This window comes from Hemicordylus capensis, chromosome 3, assembly GCF_027244095.1.
Source record: "Hemicordylus capensis ecotype Gifberg chromosome 3, rHemCap1.1.pri, whole genome shotgun sequence".
NCBI classification, from domain to species: domain Eukaryota; kingdom Metazoa; phylum Chordata; class Lepidosauria; order Squamata; family Cordylidae; genus Hemicordylus; species Hemicordylus capensis.
In genome coordinates this window covers 152,302,067-152,327,245 of record NC_069659.1, presented here as the reverse complement: position 1 = coordinate 152,327,245, position 25,179 = coordinate 152,302,067, and positions in this window count along the sequence as shown.

Below are 25,179 nucleotides of genomic sequence, written 5' to 3'. Positions count from 1 at the left end.
CCTTTCCGCCCTTCAAACTAACTAACAGGAGGAGCGGAGATTTTGAGGGAAGGAGTTTAGCGGGAAGTGTGCAGGGGAGCCTGGAACAGGTCCTTGTGATCACAAGGAGCCCGGTGGAGAAGAGAAGGGAAGTACAAATCCCTTCCTCATATAATTACTGATCTCTCCCTCGTATTCTTGAGAAAGGTTGTTTGGACAGTTAAATAGCTGATCATTACAGCTGAGACCTATCCTTCTAATAAACGATCTCCAAATACTGTAAACAGCCAACAAAACCAGTATGAAGATAGAAAGTCATCTGGGGAAGGGACACTTCCCAGGGTACTGCACAGAGTGCCACATATATGACTATTTGCTCCATGGGCAGAAGTCATGGGTGTGTGCTCGATGCAAGGAGCTACTGGCTCTCAGGGAGCAAGTTCGTTCCCTCAAGACCAAGGTGGTGGATTTGGAGAAGCTCAGAAAGACAGAGAGGCATGTGGACAAGACCTTCAGGGACGTGGTAGAGGCATCCCACTCCTGGGCTGATAGCTCCTCTGCTGTCAGGAAGAAGAAAGGTCTCAGGGAAAGAGGCAAATGCTCCTTTAGAAGGAACCCCTTCCATGGAAGATGAGCCCATATCCTCTTGCACAGGAGATACTCCTCTGGGGGGCAGGGGCCTCCTTGTAGTGGGTGATTCAATAATTAGAGATATAGAGAAATGGGTTTGTGATCCGCATGTTGACTGCACGGTGACTTGCCTGTCTGGTGTGAAGGTTTTGGACATCATGCAGATAAGCTGTTGGGCACTGCTGGGAAGGAGACGGCTGTCGTGGTACACGTTGGCACCAATGATGTGGGGAAATGTAGTCAGGAGGTCCTGGAAGCCAAATTTAGGCTGATAGGTAGTATATTGAAGTCCAGGACCCCCAAGGTAGCATTCTCAGAAATTCCATGCACAGGTACAGTGAGACAGGCAGAGCTGAGGGGTTTCAATGCGTAGATGAGACATTGGTGCCGGGAGGAAGGGTTTAGATTTGTTAGATACTTGGATACATTTTGGGGCAAGCAAGGCCTGTACAAAAGGGACGGGCTGCACTTGAACCAAGATGGGACCAGACTGCTGGCACAGTGCTGGACCAGGACTGGGGAGACCCGAGTTCAAATCCCCATTCAGCCATGATACTTGCTGGGTGACTCTGGGCCAGGCAGCCTAACCTACTTCACAGGGTTGTTGTGAGGAGAAACTTAAGTATGTAGTACACCACTCTGGGCTCCTTGGAGGAAGAATGGGATATAAATGTAATAACAATAATAATAATAATAATAAGAAGAAGAATAAGAATAATAAAAAATATCAAAAAAGGTTGCAGAGCAGCTTTTAAAATAATGCCTGGGGAATAGCCGACAGGAACTGGATAGTTTCTGGTTCGGCAAATGCCATCCTTTAAAGTGCGAGGGTGCAAAGGATTCAGATAAAACAGAAGGAGACAGAGCAGAAACACATAAAGAGCAGACAGAAGGCTGTGCCAGCTGGTCAAAGAGACAAAAGAAAGTTAGCATACACCAGATAAGAGATTTGGTGTATAGGTGCTTATATGCCAATGCCAGAAGCCTCCGAGCCAAGATGGGTGAGCTGGAGTGCTTGGTTGCTAACACAGAAATAGATATAGTGAGCATAATCGAAAAATGGTAGAACAGTTAGAAATAGTGGGACACTGTTATCCTTGGATATAAACTCTATTGAAAGGGCAGGGAGAGGCACCTTGGAGGTGGAATAGCACTGTATGTTAAAGAAGGAATAGAATCTAACAAGGTAGAAAAGCTAGGTGGACTGGAGTCCTCCACAGAAACCCTGTTGGTGACAATACAAGGCCTGAAAAGAAATGTGCTACTGGGGATATGCTATCGCCCTCGGGATCAAAATACTGACAGTGACTAGGAGTTGCAGCAGGAAATCAAGGAGGCGTCAACGAGAGGCAGGGCAGTAATAATGGGTGACTTCAATTACCCACACATAGACTGGGTAAATTTACAGTCAGGTAATGACAAAGAGGTCAGATTTCTAGATATGCTGAATGATTCTGCCCTAGAACAGTTGGTCTTGGAACCAACCAGAGAGAAGGCAAAGGAAGGAAGAGAAGGGAGGCAAAAAGAGAGTTTGAGGAACATTTAGCCAAAAGTATCAAGGGGAATAACAAAAACTTCTTTAAATACATCAGAAGCAGGAAACCTGCCAGGGAGGCAGTTGGACCATGAGACAATGAGGGAGTGAAAGGGATTATTAAGGAGGATATGGAGGTTGCAGAGAAGCTAAATGAGTTCTTTGCATCCGTCTTCACGGTAGAGGATACTGAGCATATACCTGTTCCTGAACCAAGCTTTTTAGAGATGGAAGCTAAAGAACTGAGTCAGATAGAAGTGACAAGAGGTGATGTTCTAAATTGTCTGGAAAAACTGAAAACGAACAAATCATCAGGGCCAGATGGCATCCATCCAAGAGCCCTCAAAGAACTCAAATGTGAAATTGCCAACCTCCTTGCTAAAATATATAACTTATCCCTGCAATCAGGCTCATTACCGGAGAACTGGAGAGTAGCAAATGTAACACCGATTTTCAAAAAGGGATCCAGGGGAGATCTGGAAAATTACAGGCCGGTTAGCTTAACGTCCATTCCAGGCAAGTTGATGGAAAGGATCCCCAAGGATAAAATTGTAAAGCACATAGAATAGGCCCTGCTGGGAGAGAACTAACATGGCTTCTGCAAAGGTAAATCTTGCCTCACAAACCTTTTGGAGTTCTTTGAGAGAGAGTAAACAAGTGTGTGAGAGTAAAGTGAGAGTGAACAAGTGAGAGTAAACAAGTGAGAATAAACAAGGTGATCCAGTTGACATAGTATACATGGACTTCCAAAAAGCTTTCAACAGTTCCTCATCAAAGACTCCTGAGAAAACTTAGCAGTTATAGGATAAGGGGACAAGTACATGTGTGGATTGCTAACTGGTTGCTTTTTAATTTATTCATAAATGATCTAGAAGTAGGGGTAAGCAGCGAGGTGGCCAGATTTGCAGATCATACCAAACTCTTTCAGGTAGTGAAATCCAAAATGGATTGTGAGGAGCTCCAAATGGATCTCTCCAAATTGGGTGAGTGCGTGACAAAATGGCAAATGCGGTTCAATGTTGGCAAGTGTAAAGTGATGCACATTGGGATGAAAAATCCCAGCTTCAAGTATACGCTGATGGGATCTGAGCCGTCGATGACTGACCAGGAGAGGGATCTTGGGGTCAAGGTGGACAGCTTGTTGAAAGTGTTGACTCAATGTGCAGCAGCTGTGAAAATGGCCAATTCCATGCTAGGGATCATTAGGAAGGGGATTGAAAATAAAACGGTTAATATTATAATGCCCTTATACAAAATTATGGTGTGGCCACACATGGACTACTGTGTACAATTCTGGTCACCACATCTAAAAAAGGACATTGTAAAAATGGAAAAGGTGCAGAAGAGGGCAACCAAGATGATCAGAGGCCTAGAGCACCTTTTTTATGAGGGAAGGCTACAACACTTGAGGCTATTTAGTTAAGAAAAAAGACAACTGCGAGGAGACATGATAGAGGTCTATAAAATCATGCATGGTGTGGAGAAAGTGGATAGAGAGAAATTCTTCTCCCTCTCCCACAACACTAGAATGAGGGGTCATCCAATGAAATTGATTGCCAGGAAATTTAAGACCAACAAACGGAAGTACTTTTTCACACAACACATAATCAACTTGTGGAATTCTCTGCCTCAAGATGTGGTGACAGCCAACAACCTGGATGGCTTTAAGAAGGTTTTGGATAACTTCATGGAGGAGAGGTCTATCAATGGCTACTAGTTGGAGGGCTATAGTCCACCTCCAGCCTCAAAGGCAGGATGCCTGCAAGTACCAGTTGCAGGGGAGTAGCAGCAGGAGAGAAGACATGCCCTTAGCTCATGTCTGTAGGCTTCCAGTAGCATCTGGAGGGCCACTGTGTGAAACAGGATGCTCAACTAGATGGGCCTTAGGCCTGATCCAGCAGGGCTGTTCTTATGTTCATAGCCTGGCAACCACCGGTTTCAGGGCAGGAAAGCCACTCCCTCTCCCTGGTCCTCCAAGGCCAGACCCTAGGAAGCTCCATAGCACTCATGTCACCAGACTGTGGGCAAGGGTGGCACAATGAGGTCTGCAGGGTGGACACGATCTTCAAGGGGGTGCCTTTTTTGAATGGACTGCCCATCCTCATCAGGGAAAGGGCATCTAAATCCCTTTAAATAGTATTTAAGCCCTTCTTCTGACTGCAATTGGACCACTGGACTCATAAGAGCCCCACAGCAAAACAGTCTTGCACTAGCACAATTACTGACAATGTAGGGTTGTGTGCAGAGGGGCACTATGTTTCTGTTGCTCTGGGATGGGATCATGATGTCTTCTGAGGAAGGGCAAAGGGGTCTGGTTCACTGTGATCAAGGATGCTCTTGCGATGGCAGACCCCAGCAAAGCAGTCAAGCACACTCCTATCCCTGACAGCTTGCTGACCAGCGATTAGCACTCTCCTGAAAGGGCTGGGGAAAGATCTTTACTCTCATTCAAATTTCCCAGGTATGGACCGGCATTGTAGTGTATGCAGATTGGCTGCTGTGGGGAATTGTGGGAGAGGGTATAAAACAGCGATCCCAGGAAAATAGGATGGCCATACTGGGCAAAACCAGACATGGATGTGAGAGAGCCAGCATGGTGTAGTGGTTAGAGTGCTGGACTAGGACCGGGGAGACCCGAGTTCAAATCCCCATTCAGCCATACTAGCTGGGTGACTCTGGGCCAGTCACTTCTCTCTCAGCCTAACCTACTTCACAGGGTTGTTGTGAAAAAGAAACTCAAGGATGTAGTACAACGCTCTGGGCTCCTTGGAGGAAGAGCAGGATATAAATGTAAATAATAATAATAATAATAATAATAATAATATGTGCCAATGGATGACCAGACTGGCAGAGGAACTGTTTGGACTGTTTCTTCGCCACAGTCGCCAAGGCAGGGAAAGGTGTTGCTGGGGTACCCATTCCCGTGGCTTGCTTGTGTTGAGCAACCAGGTTGGGTGGCAGCTGCTGTATGGCCTGCATGCGTGTCTCAATGGGCTATCACTCTCATGTGAGAACAGTCTGATCAGCCTCCGTTGTCATCATACAGGAAGAATCGGTCCATTAACTGGAGGCAATGCTGCTCCTGCTGGATGATTCTTCTCATAGGTAACGCCAGAGACTGCATACTTTTACCCAAGGGGAACGGGCTGGGGTCTCCATCCCCAACTTTATTGTACAAAACATAGAGCATAACCATTCAAGAATTTGTGGGTGGGGCTGCCATTTGAACCCGAGCCTGGACATTGCTGGCATGCCATGTGTTACCTTTGCAGCAATCTAATCGGGTTGCCCAGTTTATGGTGCCACCGTGACTGCAAGTCTTTGTGAAAATACTTCTTTATTGATTCCTTTTTGAAGAGCAAAACACATAGTGCCCATCTTGCCATCCCATTCCCTTCTGACAATGTCATCATTAAAATAAAAGGTCCCAGAAAATTTAAAGTCTCACTAGAAGTGAAGGGACTTAGGTGCCTTAACTTTTTTCCAGCTCTACAGCTTAGGCTGTAGAGCACAATGAAACCACAGTTTTGCCCTTTCAGACCCAATAGATTTCAGTATATATTGAATGAAACAGATGCTTCACTCTTTGAAATAAATGGGATCTAAAAGTGATTCACTCTGGCAGGATCATTTCCAAACACTATAAAAAAGCAATGCTACAAAAAACATTCCTCTTTGTTGGAAAGTATTTCCCCTTGAAATGTCTACTCAAGTCATTCCAAAACAAAACAAAAAAACAAGTGTGTGTGTGTGTGTGTGTGTGTGTAAAATATTTTATTTCCTGAGAAATCCCTTGTTTCCTTATTATATCAGCAAGGATAAACTGAACAAAATGCAAAGGATTAAGCATTTCTGTGGTTAATGGCAGGATTCATGGTTACATTAGCTGGGATAAAAACAGTGCAGTAACAGCCCTCCATATCTGTGATAGAATTACATGCCTTTGTTTTAAAGCGCAGTAGGACAAAAACTTGTCTTGCATGCTACTGAAATTGAGAGATGATAACACATGGAATGAAACCAAAGTCACTTTAAAAACATTGAATGGAGCAATTAAAACCACCATCACCCCTCATCTTGTCTCTCCAGTCCTGCTATTTACCCTGAAAGCACCCTCTAGCTTTTGTGTGGCTTTTTGGTTTCCATGGCCACAGAAGATTCTTTTCCTATCATCAGAAACAACTTCTTGCTATAAAAGGCTGAGGGCCTTGGCTCAGTGGGACATCCCTCCACCCTTACAAAATTCTTTTATTTTCCTTGCAGTGGGATTTTTTTTGTATGGAAGACACAGTTTTTGGTTGGATGACTGTTGACCTCAGCAGCATACAATGGGTCTTGAGTGCTACCTGAAATATGTGACCAAGGAAGGAAGGAAGGGCTACTTACTTCCAGAATGAGAAGACACTGTAGCAATGCTTCGGAAGCATACTCACTGAGGCGATTCTTATGATCAGTGAGAGGCGCTAAGGGGGTTTGAGGGGAGAGTGGACGATCGGATTTGCATGGAGATCAAGTTTGCAGACGATCAGGTTTGCAGGGAGAGTGGACGAGAGCGGAGAGCTCTCCCCGCAGACGATCAGCCCTGGGCGGCCGGATGGTCCACCCACACAAGTGCTGGCTTCGTCACAGAGCCAGTGGGGGCTGCGGGGATCAGGGGCCGCGTGGCACCTGGAAGTTCCAGGATGCCCCGTGCGAGCATCATCTTCCTGGAATAGATGATGTCACAGGTCAGACCACACACTGAACCCTGTGATTGGCTGCAGTCTCCCACAGGGAACCAATTGAATTGGGAGTTGACTATTCCCTCTTTTTGGGGAGGACGGTTTTTCTTTTGTGTGTCTCTTCAGTGTTTTAAGAGAGAGTTGGGAAGGAGACTAGAGAAGGTGGGGAAAGTGCCCCCGTGTGTGTATCTCTCTGTCTGGAACCTCGCTCAGTGTGAGCTGAGGAGATTACTTGGAGGCCTGTGAAGAATAACAGCCTCAAGGACACAAGAATAAAAGGTATTACAGGGAAAGTACTTGAAGAAAGTTTGTGTTAGTTTGTTCTTTTGTTTTTCCTGTGTTGCTTGAGTCTGTTAACAAGTTGCTTGAGTGTGTTAACAAGGCTGAAGCCTTCTCCTCTATTGTTTGCCTTTTGCCCTACTCCATATCTTTTTATAACAATAAAGCTTTATTGTTAAGTAGGGAAGGAGGGCCACCAGTCACATGCCTCTCTAACCCTGGGCCAGAGGAACCCCAATTTGCCAAGATTATACCCCAAGGGGGTCAATTTACAGTTTGGGGCTTTTAGAGATGCTGTGAGGGGGACTGGGTTTCATGTTTGACCCAGTCTAGTCAAACTCAACCCTTAGGGGAAAGGGTCAGTATACGGTTCCAAAGCTTAGGAACAGATGGTGGTAGCAGTATACCAGTCAGGGCCCGACCTGGGGAGGGGTCTTAACAACCCAAAAACCATTCACTAAAAATGGATATGCAAGAACAGCCACACACAGGAGCAGCACACCCCTTCTGGGAATTATTTATTGCTAACACAACTCACTAGAAAAGCTCAGTGTATACATTTAGATCGATTAAAACAAAACAACAAAAACAAGCATGACATATGCAAATGGTCTGTAGTTTCTAGTCCATTTAGGCATACAGCTGTTCAGGCCTGTGAGAAAATGGTACAGGTCCAACCATTCACACAGGATTCTGCTGCAAAACTGAAGCTGCTTTCTCACTTATGCCACTTGGGCTTCCTGAGGCCTTTTGGGCTTGCCTTTTTAAAAAAGCAGTTCACAGCAGAAAGCACCTGTGGTCACAGATGCCACTTGATCCTCCAAGAACAAAGTCCTGGTAAAGAAGTACTCCTAGAGTGGTCCCGTTTGGAGAGCATGGCCTTATATATCACATAGGCGTGACTACAACAAGATTTGAAGGAAGGATTTTTCTGGCTCACAGCTCACTCTCCCTGCTGCTACAGTACATTATACCAGCTCTCACAGAGCATTCTAGGTTAAGTATCTACTTTCTTCTGACTTTCAGCATTGACGTCTGCTGTCTGTAAATTAAAATTTCCCTCCCTTTGGAAGGAACAAGGGGAAATAATCAAATCGTATAATTTGAATTCAGTGAGGCAATTCTCACGATCACCCAAAAGCGGGCTAAGGGAGCCTAGCCCGCTTTTGGGCAACTGTGTGCTACAACAGGAGCCATATGGCTCCCAGAAGCTAGCTGCCCTAAATACCCCTCCCCTTGTGGTATTTAGTGCTCCACTAACCTCGTCTTTTTACTCGTGTTTTGCCGCAGCATGTGGTGACACACGAGGAGAGTCCCAACTGGGAGGCTGCAAGCAGCCTCCCCGGCTCGGGGGTCTCTCCAGAATGCCCCACGCGCTCGCTGGTATCGGGTATACCAGCTGCATTCTTACAACTATAACCCATACTTTAATAACCTCATGGACTGGCTATTGTGATGTGCTCTGTATGGGACTCTCCTTGGAGACTTCAGTAACTTTGGTTGGGGCAAAATCTCACAACTTTTCTTCTGTTTATGGAGCTTTGTGTTGTATTCTGTCTTTTACAAGGACTTCCTTATAAAGTCCTTATGAGGACTTGCCACTTAGCCCTATTCACACATTATGTACAATCTGCATACAATCTGTGTGCAGTGTATATATGGTTATTGAATGGCGCATGTGTACAGTTATCCACACATTAAATGTAATGCGCATACAGCAGCACTCAGTACTCTACATTCTTTCTTTTTAAGTATTCAGTCTGGACATATAGACTTATAGAGGGGAAATGGAAGTGTGCTGGCTAGCCACACCCCTACACAACTCATGCCTCTAGTGATGCCCTGGAATCTCCCAGGATTCAGCTCTTGTCTGAAGAAGCAAGTGCTGAACCCAGAGTGAGTTCCCCCACCCCCATGTCCTCAAACACTGGCTGGCCAGCATTCAGAATCATAGGAAGGAACTCTCCCTGAGTTCAGCGCTTGCCTCTGCAGCCAAGCACAGAACCCAAGGAGGTCAGAGTGTGTAACTAGAGGGGTGCATCAGCATGGTGGTGTGGCCAGATGATGCACTCCCATTACTATGCTCTCTGGAATATGTAGGGATGATACTTGAACAGAGTTTTGTTTTGTTCTTAAATGGGTCCAATCCCTGTGTTGGTTTTTTAAATGAACACATGTGCAGTTGGCCACATGAAAATATGTGCAAACATACAGACACCTGTATGTATATGTGTACAATCTAGTATGTGAATAGCATTCTTATCTTTCAAAAATGTGTCAGCTCAAAACACCAGTTTGTTAAGTTTAATAGAGAAGCAGTATAAAAGAAATAAACAACACGACAGAGTGTCTAAAGAAAGGGAGGTTTTCTGCTTCAAGATCAGTCCCATATAAAGCACATAATGTCACTTGAGAAGCATTGAGGTTATGAAGGCGTGTAAGACAATTGCCTCACCGGGATCTAAGAGAAACTAAGATGTCATCAGATATTATAAGGATGGGACTAGCCAGATAAATTAACCAGATTTGGGGAATGCACTGCTTCTTTTACAACCTCATGTCATGGTGCAACACTAAGTTTCCACTTTATCTTTGCTTTTCCATATGTGTTGGTATTTACATTTCTCTAACCCTTTTCCTCATGTATGTAGCGTTTATTGCCATTTCATTCCGTTTGCACTTAAAATCTTCAAATGGACATATTTTCACAAAAGTGCCCAGCACTCTCTTTCCTCTGAAGGAAATTGAGCTTGGAAAGGCATTCCAACAATTGGAGGAAAGAGAGAAAAAGTGTGTGCAAGCATGCCAGGACAGTAGGCACACATTATAGCTACAGTAAAACCAAGTATTTTTAAGTGAGCAATCCTATGAACATTTATTTGAGAGTAACACCTGTTGAAATCTAGACCACACTAAACGTTACAGGCAGCTATGTGTTTGTAAATACATGCTTGCCCTGCTTATCTATGAGGTAGAGGATGTTATTTTTAATAACAAAAGTAGTGCATAGGGAAGGGGGTGAAACCCACTTCCACCTTACCTTGTGCCCCACTGCTTTCAAGCAGGTTTCCTGGCTCTCATACCAAACGTGAACTGGGCAGGAATAAAGCTGTTTAAAACAACTGAGCATAGTGAGGTAAGATTGGGGAGGGGGGGTTTCCCTCCTCCTCTCCCCCGTTTGTTTGTTTGTTTGTTTGTTTGTTTGTTTTTCTTTCAGATTTGTAGTCCACCCCAAGCTGCCAGCTCTGGCCACTTTACAACATGAAACATTAAAAATGAAAACCTTAAAACAATTCAAAATCATAGTCCATTTTAAAAGTTTGGGTGAAAAAATAAGTCCTTAGAGACTTTTTTAAAAGAGTCAGAGATGGAGATGCTCTTATTTCAGCAGGGAGCACATTCCAGAGTCTTGGGCCAGCAACAGAGAAGTCCCGTCCCTGCACAGCCACCAGATGAACTGGTGGCAACTGCAGACAAGCCTCTCCAGATGACCTCAATGGGAGGTGGGGCTCATGGTGAAGAAGACATTGGGGCTATTCTCGCGATCAGCCAAAATCGGGCTAGGAGAGCCTAGCCTGATTTTGGCTGATTGTGTAAACCACCGGGCTCACAGGCAAGCCCGGTGGCTTACAAGCAGCTAGCCTGCTTTTTTAGCCCTCCCCTCTCACTGATCGTGAGACCCAGCTCATTCTCTTAAATACTCAGAGCCTAAGCTGTTTTGGGCTTTATAGGTTATAACCAGCACCTTGTATTTTGACTGGAAACTTATTGGATGCCAATGTAGCACTTTTAGTATAGGAGTAATAAGGTCTCTCTCTGAGATGACCAACCTGGCTGCCGCGTTCTGTACCAACTGCAGTCTCCAAATGATGTACAAGGGCAGCCCCACATAGAGCACATTGCAGTGGTCAAGACTGGAGGTTACCAGCATATGTACCACTGTTCTGAGGCTGTTTATCTCAAGAAACAGATGCAGCTAGTGTATCAGCCAAAGCTGTTAGAAAGTCAGTCCGGGTCCGGCTACCACCTCAACCTCAGACACCAGGAAGAGCTTTGGATCCAGACGCACCCCCACACTGTATATCTGTTCCTTCTGGGGAATTGTGATCATATCAGGAACCGGCAGATCAAAGTCATCTCCCGAGTTCCAACCCTGCACAATAAGTACCTCCATCTTATCTGGATTCAAACTCAGTTTTATCCCTCATTCAGCCTATCAGTGCCTCCAGGCAGGCATTTAGGCAGGTTCTGATGATGTTGACATGGAGAAATAGATTTGGGTGTCATCAGCATACTGATAACACCCTGCACCAGATCTCTAGATGATCTCTCCCAGGTGTTTCATATAGATGTTAAAAAGCATTGGAGACAATATGGAGCCGTGGGAGAAATCAGATCATTTTGTAGAGCAACAGTCTCAAAGGGACACCATCTGGAATATGCCTGAAAGATAGGAACGGAACCACTGAAAAGTAGTGCCTCCCACTGCCAACCTCCTCAGATGCTCCAGAAGGATACTTTGGTCGATAGTATCGAAATCTGCTGAGAGATCCAAAAGGACCTACAGAGTCATACTCTGGTCAGTTCCTAATTGGAGATCATCCATCAGGCTGACCAATGCAGTCTCTACCCCATAGCCCGCCGAAAGCCAGTTTGAAATGGGTCATCAGTTTCCTCCACTACTGCCTGGAGCTGGGAGGCCACCACATGCTCTTTTTGGTATAAAAAGTAGGATACACCCCCGCCCCCCCACACACACACTTTATAGATGAATGAAGCAAGCTTGTATTTGACAAGGACATGATTTCCCATAATGTCTAATTTGGGCTCAGTGCACCCATCCATAGGAAAAGCCTTCATGTCCCATGAATTTCAAAGTGAGACCCAAGCCTGTTCCTCAGTTTCTCTCAGAAGAAATCAATGGGACTAATGTTTTGTTGGACCATACTCTGAGTCCTACAGTGAAAACTGCAAAACTGTTACCATCTTAGATCATGACCATGTACATAAAGAGCAGGCTACCATTTTTGGAAGTCCAGATAAAAAAAGGACGAAACATACTTTTCTGCTAGACTAGCAAATATGCAAACAGTGGGATTCATCCTCCAACTATCTTTCCAAATGTAGGAGTGTAAAAGTGGCATCTGTTTCAGCATTGCTCTGGAAACAAGCAAACAGGCTTTGGTGGGGGAAAGAACACTGGATGAAAATATTCAGGTACATTTGGAAGACAAAGGAGGTGGCTCAAGAAGAGCCCTTCTTTGCATTACCTTCTTTGTTGCTGCTGTCCTCTTGCTGTGCTACATTTCCCCCCTCGTCTCCTCACCCTTCTGCCCATCCTCCACACACCCATTTTATTGCTAAGCCCCACCCTATATGTAGAAAACAACACCCTATAAATTTGTTTACAGCCTCCATTTTATTAATATTGGCAATCAAAGGAGCTTTTATGGATATGCTTATTTCCCTCCAGCCGCAGTTTAGTCTGCTGACTTGGTGGGAACCCTGCAGGGTGCTTATAAATGGACAAGTTTACAATCTGGCCTATGTAAAGTTACCCCAAGCAGCATCTACAGCCAAGTCCCCTTTGTGCTCGTTCGCCACCTGTGATGCCAGAGGGCATGAGGTCAGCGAAGGGGGCTTCCTCTGCCTCCCTGCGAATCAGGGTCAGCCAACCTTCATTTATCTGCAGTTGAGGACTTGTTTTGGTTTCTCCCATCATGACTCTGTGGGGTTGTTTGGATATTTTTAATTGAAAGACAAAGCACTTCCTACTCAAAACTTGGCGTCTGTGAGGAACACAAGGGGTGGGGGTGGAATGCTCGTCCACAATAATTAAATATGTCAGAAAAATCCTTTCCTAACTACCACAAGACAAATGTATTTTGTAGTGTACTCAAATCAAAAAGAAGCTTGTTGCAGCACATATTTCAGCAGACTTGTTTTCTTATTTCCTTCTCCCTTCAAGCCAATTCTGAGACCAAACACTGTGGGAACTGGAAATACACATTATTTGTAACATACTTTCGACCTGCTGAGAAGTGATGTATCTGGGTACAGGACTCAAGTTGGCTAGTCCCGTCCACTGCTCTGGTGCACTCTTTATCCATGCCCTCATTCTTCCTACATTCCCAGTCATGAAGAGAAATCCTTTCCAGGTATACTGGTTGCTGTTGCAGGCATATGTTATCTGTGACAACACAAATTATTCCACACACGGATGCCATGATTTGGGCGACTGTGGCAGTCCTGTGTAGTTCTGCTGTATTTGTGCAAATGGCACATATAGGTTCCATGTGCAAGAGTGTCTTCAAATGATTTCCCCACGGTGACAAGACTACTGGCAGCCCTGAATGCTCCCATAAGCAATCAGACAGAACCACAAACCTGGTTCAGATGCTGATAAGTGTCTGAACCAGACTGTACACACATTTATAGTATAGACTTTCTATACCTGCGTTCTTTCTGTGGATTTTTTTTTAAAGTTAATTTTCAGAAAATTATATGCCTCATTTTTAAATTTTTCATTTTTAATCTGCTTTATGTCATTCCTGTATTCTACCAAAGAAAACCACAGGGCTCTGTGGGCGCCAGGAGTCAAAATCAACTGGATGGCGCACTTTACTTTACTTTAAGCCACCCAGAGATGGAAGTTTGGGGTGGTCTACACAATTGAAAAATAAATAGATAAATAAAATTTGAAATCAACAGAATGACACATAGAATTACATAGGAAGCTACCTTATGCTGAGTCATACCCCTGATCCATCTAGCTCAGTGTTGTCTACACTGACTAGCAGCATCTCTCCAGGGTTCCAGACAGGGGGTTTTCCCAGCCCTACCTGGAGATATCAGGGATCAAATTTAGGATTTTCTAAATCCAAAGCACAAGTTGTGCCAGTGAGTGCTTTCCAGTGGGCGTAATGAGGAATCTTGTTTGTGATTTATACATGTCAATTGTAATGCACTCCAAAAGGAACTCTCCAAACTGGGTGAGTGGGTGACAAAATGGCAAATAAGGTTCAGTGTAAGCAAGTGATGCATACTGGGGCAAAAAATCCCAACTTCACATATATGCTGATGGGATCTGAGCTGTCAGTGACTGACCAGAAGAGAGATCTTGGGGTTATGGTGGACAGCTCATTGAAAGTATTGACTCAGTGCATGGCAGCTGTGGAAATGGCAAATCCCATGCTAGGAATCATCAGGAAGGGGATTGAAAATAAGAATGCTAATATTATAATGCCCTTATACAAATCTATGGTGCGGCCATATTTGGAGTACTGCATACAGTTCTGGTCACCATATCTTAAGAAGATGATTATAGAATTGGAAAAGGTGCAGAAGAAGGCAACCAAGATAATCAGGGGTCTGGAGCACCTTCCCTATGAGGCAAGGCTACAGCATCTGAGGTTCTTTAGTTTAGAAAAGAGGTGACTATGGGGAGACATAATAGAGATCTATATTATTAGCCTACCTCACAGGGTTGTTGTGAGGAGAAACATAACTATGTACCCCGCTCTGGGCTCCTTGGAGGAATAGCAGAATATAAATGTAAAAATAGATAGATAGATAGATAGATAGATAGATAGATAGATAGATAGATAGATAGATAATGCATGGAATAGAGAGAGTGGGCAGAGAGAAATTTTTCTCCCTCTCTCACAACACTATAACCAGGGGTCATCCCATGAAACTGAAAGGAAATTTAGGACTGACAAAAGAAAGTACTTTTTCCATAGAGTGCATAGTTAATCTATGAACTTCTCTGCCACAAAATGTGGTGATGGCCACCAGCCTGGATGGCTTGAAAAGAGGCTTAGACAAATTCTTGGAGAACAGGTCTATCAATGGCTACTAGTCTGGTGTCTAGGAGCCACCCCCAGCCCTAGAGGCATGATGCCTCTGAATACCAGTTGCAGGGGAGCAACATCGAGAGAGAAGGCATGCCCTTGCCTCTTGCCCATGGGCTTCCTGGAGGCAGCTGGTGGGCCACTGTGTGAACCAGGATGCTGGGCCTGATAGGCCTTGGGTCTGATCCAACTGGGTTGTACTTATATTCTCATGTAGCTGTGAAAAAGGCTAATTCCATGCTTGGAATCATTAGGACATGGGAATCACTAGGAAGGGGGTTGAAAATAAAACTGCTAATAGCATAATGCCCTTATGAAAATCTATGGTGCAGCCACATTTGGAATATTGTGTACAGTTGGTCACCATACCTCAAAAAGGACATTGTAGAACTGCAGAAGGTACAGAAGAGGGCAACCAAGATGATCAGAACCCCAGAGCACCTTTCTTACAAGGTAGGTCTACAACACTTGGGACTTTTTAGTTTAGAAACAAGACTGAGGGGTGACATGATAGAGGTCTATAACATCATGCATGGTGTGGAGAGAGAGAAATTTTCCTCCTTCTTACATAACACTAGAACCAGGGGTCACTCCATGAACCTGATTGCCAAGACATTTAGGACCGACAAAAGGAAGTACGTTTTCACACAATGCAAAATTAACCTATGGAACCACAAGATGTGATGACAGCCACCCTGGGTAGCTTTATGAAGGCCTTAGATAAATTCACAGAGGACAAATCTATCAATGGCTGCTAGACTGAGGCCTATTAGCCACCTCCAGCCTAAGCAAGCTGCCTCTAAATACTAGTTGCAGGGGAGTAACAGTAGGAGAGAGGGCATGCCCCCTCAGCTCTTGCCTGTAGACTTCCCAGAGGCATGTAGTGGGCCACTGTGTGAAACAGGATGTTGGATTAGATAGGCCTTGTGCCTGATCCAGCAGGGCTGTCCTTATTTTCTTACCAATAAATGCCATCTGCAAGATCACAACAGCTCAAAAAAGAACCACCACATGATTGCCCAAATCATGGCAACCATGCATGTAGTCCCCACATAGAGATAAATATTCATAGGTTAATACAATTGTTACCCCTACAAAACCCCTTACAGATCATGAGCCTGCTGAAGATCTTGCACACTCCCTGGGGCAATCACATAGAACCTGCCAAATATCTGAACCAGGCATAATTTAACTGCCTTTTTAAAAGGCACTTAAGACACCCGGGCTTTTAATTAAACCTATAGTTTTTAACATTGTGTTAAATTTTAAATTATTTTACTGTTTAAACATTTTTATTTTATTTTTATTTGTATTGTTTTATTGTAAACCACCCAGGGGCATAAGTTTTGGGAAGTATATAAACATGTGAAATAAATAATTATTCCAAACATTTATCTAGAGGGCTTCAGCCCCTCCAGGTTTTGTGCTTACAAGACACAGAGGCGGGTCTCATGATCCTTGAGACCCACTTTTTGCAAAACTGCGGGGAGAGCGGGCTAAGCCCAGTCTCCCTGCAGACGATCGGGCAGGGAGCCCTGGGTGGCCAGATTGGCCACCCACATGATTGCCGGCTCCGTGACAGAGCCGGCAGGGGCTGGGGGGATCAGGGGCCACGCGGCCCCCGGAAGCCCCAGTATGCCCTGCGCGAGCGGCTACTCACGACCAGATAGACCGGGTTTACGGAGTGCTCGCTCTGCAAACCTGGGCTACGGGGAGGGCTACAGGAGTGAGTTAACCGCTCGAGAGCCACCAGGCTCGCAGCCGAGCCCGGTGGTTCTGACTATTGGCAAAAATCGGGCTAGTAGCGGAAGCTAGCCCGATTTTTGCTGATTGTCAGAATAGCCCCACAGTTTAACTTTCAGCTCAGTCTTAAATGTGTTTAAAGTGAGCCCCATTGGTTTCTTGTTATGTCAAAGATTACAAACCCTGACATTCCAGCCATAGAATTTAATGGGGGGTGGATGGTTAGTTGATAAGAACAGCCAATATTTGTTTGTGAAATTTGAAGCGTAGCACACATCAAGAGTGGAAGCTCTTAGGGGCATTATAAAAGAAAGCACTTCTCAGCTTTTCATACAGGGTTTAAAGCACCACTATTGATTACAGTTATTTTTCCCCTTATGTGTGCTCTTCCTTGAGTTCTCCATTGCTTTTCTACAAATACGATAAATCAAGTTACATTTTTACTCCAGACTCCATTATGGGATCACACCAGTTCTATAAACCACACAAAGTAATGACAACCAAGGCATTTTTCATTTTCTGCTTTGTTCAATAAAGCTCCATTTTCTGTCACTGTGCAACCTTTTGACCTCTGTCCTAATAGCAGTGGTCACTCAAGGGCAAAGGTTCTGTGGTAGGTTAAGTCTGTGTATGTTTGTGGTGAGGAGGGGGAGAGGCTGTCTGCTCCTACTTCCTGTTGTCTCTTTCCAAACAATGCAATTACTTTCCAAACTCAGAGCTCAGCCCTTCTGAAGAACTCCCTCCACTGTGCTAAGATGTGTCTATGACTCTCTCTTCCCCTTTCATTGACTTGCGGGTTTTGTTACCCAACAAAGCAGTGGGCAAGCACACTCTGTCACTTGTCAATAACTGGCCTACTTAGAGCCAAAGAACCTAAGAAATTATCTTGCAGTCTCTTCGTATTTCTTTCCCTAAGTTTAAACATTTGCACGTAAGATTGTCAGGATGCAACTTAGAGATTCTATGTATCTCTTTAACATCTCTGATGCCTTTAAAAAAGGATCCAGCCACAATTTCTCTTAGCCTGTGGCTCCTCAGGACAAAACCTCTCACCCCATACTCCATCTCATCTGCTGTAAGTTAGGGTTGTGTGTGTGTGTGTTTTTGACCTTGCCTGGTGAGCACAACAGTACTTCTTGTTAATGCCATCTAGGCTCCGAGTTTGAGCTCTAACTTTCTGAAGAAGGAGTTCCAATTCTCCCAGGATCTGTCCCTTTCTCTGTCCCAACATCTTTCCATGTTCTGAGTCCCTTTCCCTCAACCTGCCTCATTCCTGTTCCTTCAAACTCAAGATTGTCTTCTTGGCTTTAATGAGCTTTTTGGCTTTTGACTTTGCCTTCACTGTGTTCTTGAGGTTATCTACATATTACAGCTTTACAATGGCTTAACACCAATTAAAAGTGTCATTTTATTTTATTTTGTTATTTTTCAAAGTCTTGAACATTGCTAGTCAACACGCTGAAAATTCTGTTTGCTCCCCTCACAAAACTATTGGTCACTGGGGCTCTCTTGGGAATGAGAATAATAGTTAAATCAGCTTACATATGGGGGAAACCATTTTCCTCAGTGTGATGTTGCTCCTGAGCCTTTGAGGAGTAACCCACAGCTGAAGAATATAAAGTATTCATAGTTCTTTTTCTGGGAAATGTTGCTCATGGTCCCAGCCTCACTTTTACACAGACATCACCAATGACAAAACATAACTGTGAAGGACTCAGTGTTAACTAGTTAACTACACTACGAGAGAAAGCGTGGTGTAGTGGTTAGAGTGCTGGACTAGGACCGAGGAGACCTGAGTTCAAATCCCCATTCAGCCATAATACTAGCTGGGTGACTCTGGGCCAGTCACTTCTCTCTCAGCCTAGCCAACTTCACAGGGTTGTTGTGAAAGAGAAACCTAAGTATGTAGTACACCACTCTGGGCTCCTTGGAGGAAGAGCAGGATATAAATGTAATAATAACAACAACAACAATATCAGGGGTTTCCAACTTGTGGTACTCCAGATGTTGCTGAACTACAACACCCATCATCCCCATCTACAATTTATTATGGCTAGGGATGATGGAAGTTTTAGTTCAGCAACATCTGGAGTACCACAGGTTGGGAACCACTGAACTAGATGATATGGGAAATATTCCCCACCACACACACACACACACACACACACACACACACACACACACTGACATCTAGGCTGACATTTACTCTTCTTTTTGATTTTCCTGGCTGAGACCATAGGTATCTATCCATTTATACTTTGAATTTTCCAGTGTGGGAATCATAATATTGACCTACTTACAGGCAGAAGCGCTCTTATCCCTGGCCCACCAAATCCTCTTCAGTATGTCCTGGGCGGTGTGGTCACTGTGCCACACCACCAGCCCACGCTGCACCAGGTGGCCAAGCAGGACTGTGACCTGTGCCAGATGGCTGAATGTGACTGTGACCTGCATTAGGTGGCCAAACATGATGGTGATCTGCACCGGGCCAGACGGCAGAACATGACCTCTGCTTTAGAGACAGAGTGGGGAAATAAATATTTATTTTAATATTTTATTAGAAACATTTAATATACTGCCCACTCCGAAGACTCTGGGTGGTGTACAAAAACATGCACGTCTCTCTCAGCCTAACCTACTTCACAGGGTTGTTGTGAAAGAGAAACTCAAGTATGTAGTACACCGCTCTGGGCTCCTTGGAGGAAGAGCGGGATATAAATGTAATAATAATAATAATAATGCAAAGCAAGACAGCATTAAAATTAAATTCTAAATTAAAAACTAAAGTAACTAATGGGGGGGGGAACCCGAATAGGTAAACTACAGGGCAAAAGCCTGGCAAAAAAGAAAAGTCTTCAACAGGGATTTAAAAATCAATAAGGAAAGAGCTGAACAAATCTGAAGGGGAAGGGAGTTCCAGAGAAGTGGGGCAGCAACCAAAAAGGCCCTTTCACGGGTCCTAGCACCCCGAACCACTCGGAAATCAGGGACTGACAAAAGGGCCATCTGAGAAGATCTGACCAGATGGGATGTAACTGGATGGGAGAGGCGGGTCTGTAGGTAGACAAAGAAATATGTAGGATGGGAATATGTTAAGTTGCGTGTTGAAAGGTTTGTGCTACTGCATATTTGCATAAATATACCTGTTTTATTTTCTTACATTCTTGAGAGTCATTTGTGCCCTTAAGAAACAATGGGTTTAAAATATCGCATGTGTCACAATGATGCTTAACTTGCAGCGGGGTGGGTGGGGGTCTCCAAAGACTTTTAAGTCCGTGCTCCAGAATTACCTAGGTGCCCCTCCGCTTACAGGACTAGGGTTGCCAGTGCTGTTTGAAGCTGTTCCTGGAGTCTCCCCCGCCCCACAATATTTTTCACAAAAATGATCCATTAAAATCTCCAGAATTGTTGTCAGTAGTGACCGGGAGATCGATGCTGATTCCTGAAGACTCCAGGCCAATTCCAGAGGGTTGGCAACTCTACAATAATGTGTGTGAAGTGTTTTGAACACACTAAAAGCACGATATATAGGAGGATTAGAGTGATGATGGCATCTTCTTCAGCAATGTATACTCGGACAGGCCTAAACAAACATTTTTAAATTTAATAACTCCAAAGAATTAAAGACTGGCACAGGACCCTGAAGGTGTGTATGTTTCCAATTATACCCTTGTTCCTGCTACAAAAGATTTACATCGAAAGACCTTGCTGAGAAAAGTTGCCAAAAGAGTAAATATTCAAGCTGAGCTGAGATGGTTGACTTCCGCTACAGCAAACAGATGGGTTAGCTTGCAGCAGTTTCCCATGCAGTTCCATGGCTAACACATAGCAAAGAGCTCATTTAGCAAAAATGCCATTTTGCTCAGAATGATCACATTTATAACTGCAATCATCCTAATGGTGGCAAAGTTTGTAATAACAACAGGTTGGGGGAAAATCCCATCAATCATAGAATTTGGGACATGCTAATTATTAACAAAATTTCAAAAGTATGGACCCACAACAGAATGGTACACTATATCCGTGGTGTGCCTGTGCTTGAGCATGGTGAAGGTTTCAGACACCTTTCCCCCTCAGAAGCAAAAGAAGTTGTGACTGTCCTGAAGGCATATTCTTCAGGCTGAAAAATTTCCTAATGTTTTTGTTCAAGCCCCCAGTCTCCCCTTCTGCACACTGAGTTCCATTAGCTCCACCCACCTGGTTGTCTGTTAACAGCTCTCTGAATACGCAAACATTCTACTCTTTTGAGATACATTGGGGTAGTTAGGAGTCAGTGTTGCCCTCAGGTTTTTTCCCCTGTCAGATGTTTGTAACACAGACTATCTGCAGCTTGCCCTGTCAGCTGGTACCTCCCTCTCGCCCACAGGTGCTCCAGTTAGGCATCCATTAAAATCATAACATTTCTAGGTCTTTCAGAAATAGATAATATCAACTCCCAATCTAAAGATAACTTTTTAGCACATTGAACAATATAGACAAGTTTAAACTAATACACAACTACCAGAACATTTTAAATCCATCCTTGTTTATTTAAAATCCAAACAAAATGATTCATAGGTATACAAAGATAACATCACTTGACATGATCAATGATGATGAGGACTGTTCTTGTTTGATAACTTTGTTCGCCAGCTCCAGCTGGAATTCATTTGTTTAGCTGCATTGCAACAGTAGAAACAATCTGGCCTTTGATAGTTTATCTATATTGTTGTCTGTCCCCAAGAAATGAGAAACCCAGCCCCACATCTGTCTGTTAATATTACCAGAACATCCTTATGAAATGATTGTAAATTATTATTGAGATAGTATGTATGAAACTCTTGGAGCCCTTTCTCATGATCGCATGAAAGGGCTTGGGGGCGGGCGGTGGAGAAGACAGCAGAAGTTCACCTTTCCTGCAGACTATCCAGGTGGGAGGTCTAGACCCACAGATCACACACCCAGATGGTCCGCGGTTGCCATGGGCAGCATGGAGTTGCAGGGGTCGGGCATGTTTCCTGGTCCCCAGAAATCCCACAATTGTGGGGATTTCCCCAGTGATGGGTCTCCCCAGTGACATGGTGGGGATCTCCCCAGTGATAGGAGGGTGCCCGTCAGTGCTTCAGCGCTGGCTGAAAGTAGCCGGCACTGACACACAGGTAAATGGGTTTAAGGGAGCGCTCACTCCCTTAACCTAGTTTAAGAGCTGGGTTTCTTAGCCAAGTTTGCCGCCAAGGCACTGCAGGGAGCTGGTTGGCTCCCGGCGGTTCCCACAGGCAGCCAAGCCTGGGCCTAGCTGCCCTAGCCTGGTCTTGGCTGCTCGTGAGAACAGCCTCTTCAAGTAATCAAAAAGCGATATATAGGCATGAGGAGGAGGAGGAGGAGGAGGAAGAGAAGGAGGATTACTGTTACTATTAGCCATAGTTGTGTAGTTGTGTCAAACTTGATAGATAGGGGAGAGGAGGAAATGCAAAGTTGAAGCCCTTTCTCGAACCTTACACACACACCCTTCTCTGGAATGTGGTTTCACTTACTTATGATGTATATACTGCCCTTCCAGGGCGGTTCACATTAAAATAAAAAACAATTAACAATTAAAAACATAAAACAGATAAAAGCAAATTACAATTACAGTTAAAACTAGATAACATTAAAACTAAATATCATTTTTAAAAGCCAGACTAAAAAATGGGTCTTAATGGTTCTCCTGAAGGCCTCTAATGAAGACAATCCTCTTATATCCACAGGGAACATGTTCCACAACCTAGGCGTGACTATAGAGAAGGTCCTATCCCAGATTGCCACCAGATGAACCAATGGCACCCGAAGACAGACGCCTCCTGATGATCTCAATGGATGATGGGGATCTTGTAGAGTAAGGCATTCACTCAAGTAACCTGGGCCTAAGCCATTCAGGGCTTTAAAGGTAATAACCAACACTTTGTACTTTGCCGGGATACCCCAGAGACCAATCTGGCTGCCGCATTTTGTACTAACTGAAGTTTCCAAACTACATACAAAGGCAGCCCTACATAGAGTGGATTGCAGTAGTCCAACCTGGATTTTAGTAGCTGCTGCACCACTGTTTTCAGGACATTCTCTTCAAGAAACAGGTGGAGTTGTCAAATCAGTCACAGCTCGTAAAAAGCACTCCTGGCCACAGCCTCAACCTGAGGCACCAGGGAGAGACCCGGGTCCAAGAGCACTCCCAAACTGCGAATTTGTTCTTTCTGGGGGAGTGTAACCTCATCCATAACAGGAAATTATATCCTGAATTGCAGATTATGACCCCCAACAATGTGCACCTCCATCTTGCTTGGATTCAGTCTCATCCATCCCCATCCAACCCATTACAGCCTGTAGGCAGGCATTTAAGGGGCCAATGTCATTTCCTGATGTCTATGACAAGGAGAAATAGATTTGGGTGTCATCAGCATATTGATAACACCCAGCACCAAATCCCCTGATGACCTCACCCAGCGGTTTCATGTAGATGTTAAAAAGGATTGGTGACAGAATGGAGTCCTGAGGAGCAACTGTCACCAAGCGCCACCATCTGAAATCTACCAGAGACATAGGAGCGGAACTACTGTAAAACAGTGCCTCCTATCCCCAAATCCCTCAGGAAATCCAGTAGGATACCATGGTCGATGGTATCGAAAGCCAATGAGAGATCCAAAAGATCTAGCAGAGTCACACTCCCTCCATTAATTCCCTGTCGAAGGTCATCTATCAGGTGGACCAAGACTGTCTCAACCCCATAGCCCACCCTAAAGCCAATTTGAAATGGGTCTAGATAATCAGTTTCCTACAAGACTGCTTGTAGCTGGTCAGCCACCACCCTCTCAATCATCTGAGACTGGCCTATAATTATCCATCACCAGGGAATCCAAAGTGGGCTTCTTAAGAAGAGATCTAACTACCGCCTCCTTCAGATAAGATGGCATCCTGCCCTCCCTTATTTCCACTCCCTGATTGCATCCCTGATTGCATTTGTCACACAGAACTCCAGAGAAGCTATTGAGAAACAAATCAACCCTTATCTACATGGTTCTGCCCAGTATTCTGTTTCTTGGTCATGCAAGTGTGTGATGTAATGTTAGCAGAGTTGGATTGGATGTTGAGAGCTCTTTTAGCTGTGGAAGCTAAGTTGAAAGCAAGCACAATGTGCAAGACGATAGAGTGCCTTTACTCCTTGCTTGGTGCAGGTTGAGAAGGGTACCTTTACCTTTACCTTCAGTACTATTAGGTAAATCAGTGAATGTGTAAGTACATTAACACTAATAGTAACTTTTCTCCTAGAAAAACGGCATGTGGGTAGAAAGGTTAAATTCCCCATCAGCCACACTGTAGTCCCAATCCAGTTTGTCCACCCTTGCAGTTATTTTTTAAAATAAATGTGAGAGATGACATGAATGCAATAACATTTGATGCATGCACCAGGAAGCTACCCACCATAAAACGTGTGTGCACAGAGCAGACACAAAACTCTAAACTATACATAAGAGCCTGAACTTTGTCATGTGCTTTACTGGATCAGGTGCAGGAAGTCAATTAATTTACTGTTGTGGATGTAATTTGATGGCCAAGTGATTCATGACTTCAGCCTTTGTTTAATGGGTATATTATTGGAGAGTGATTTTATGAGCAGGATGCCTAATCATGTCTCTATAATTAGTACATTAACATTTCTATAAGGATCCCTCCAACTGGGATTTTATTACACTTTCAAGCAAAGCTGTTAGGAACCTAAGAAGAGTCCTGTTTGCACCAAAGATCTGTTTAGATCAGCATTCTATCTCCTGCAGTGACCAATCTGATGCTTCCCGGAAGCTGACATGAAGGATGAAAGCAACAGCCCTCTCCTGCTGTCTGTCCCCAGCATTTAGTACTCAAAGGTACACTGCCTCTGAACATGTATGTTCCATTGAGATGTTGACAGATCTATCTTCTGTGAATTTGATGGTGTAAAAACTCCTATCATCGCCAGTCACAACGGCCAAGTCTGAGAACCCCTGTTAAGCCCTTTTTAAAAATCACCTAAGCTAGTGGGTATTACCAAAAGAGAGAGCTCACTTGCCACATTCCTCAGCCATATCAGCCACAATTCTTAGATTTAAGCCAAAACTTGGGAGCAAATTCCATCTGATACTTTCCCAAGCACTAGAAAATGTATTAGAAGTATTCCTGGTTGTTATATATTTGTGTAACATGTTAACATCATATGATCTAAGAGATGTCAGTAGCTGCTAATGTCTATTTAGGGCTGATTCAAATTTAGGGTAGATTCAAATTTTAAAAAATTCCACCATGTTATGATTTGTCCCTTAGACCCTGAGGTGCTTCACACAATTAGTGTGAAGCGCTGTTAGGGTTTGTGCGGATCGGCCACCCACACGATTGCCGGCTCCGTCATGGAGCCAGCAGGGGGGGTGGGGATTGGGGGCCGGCTGGCCCCCTA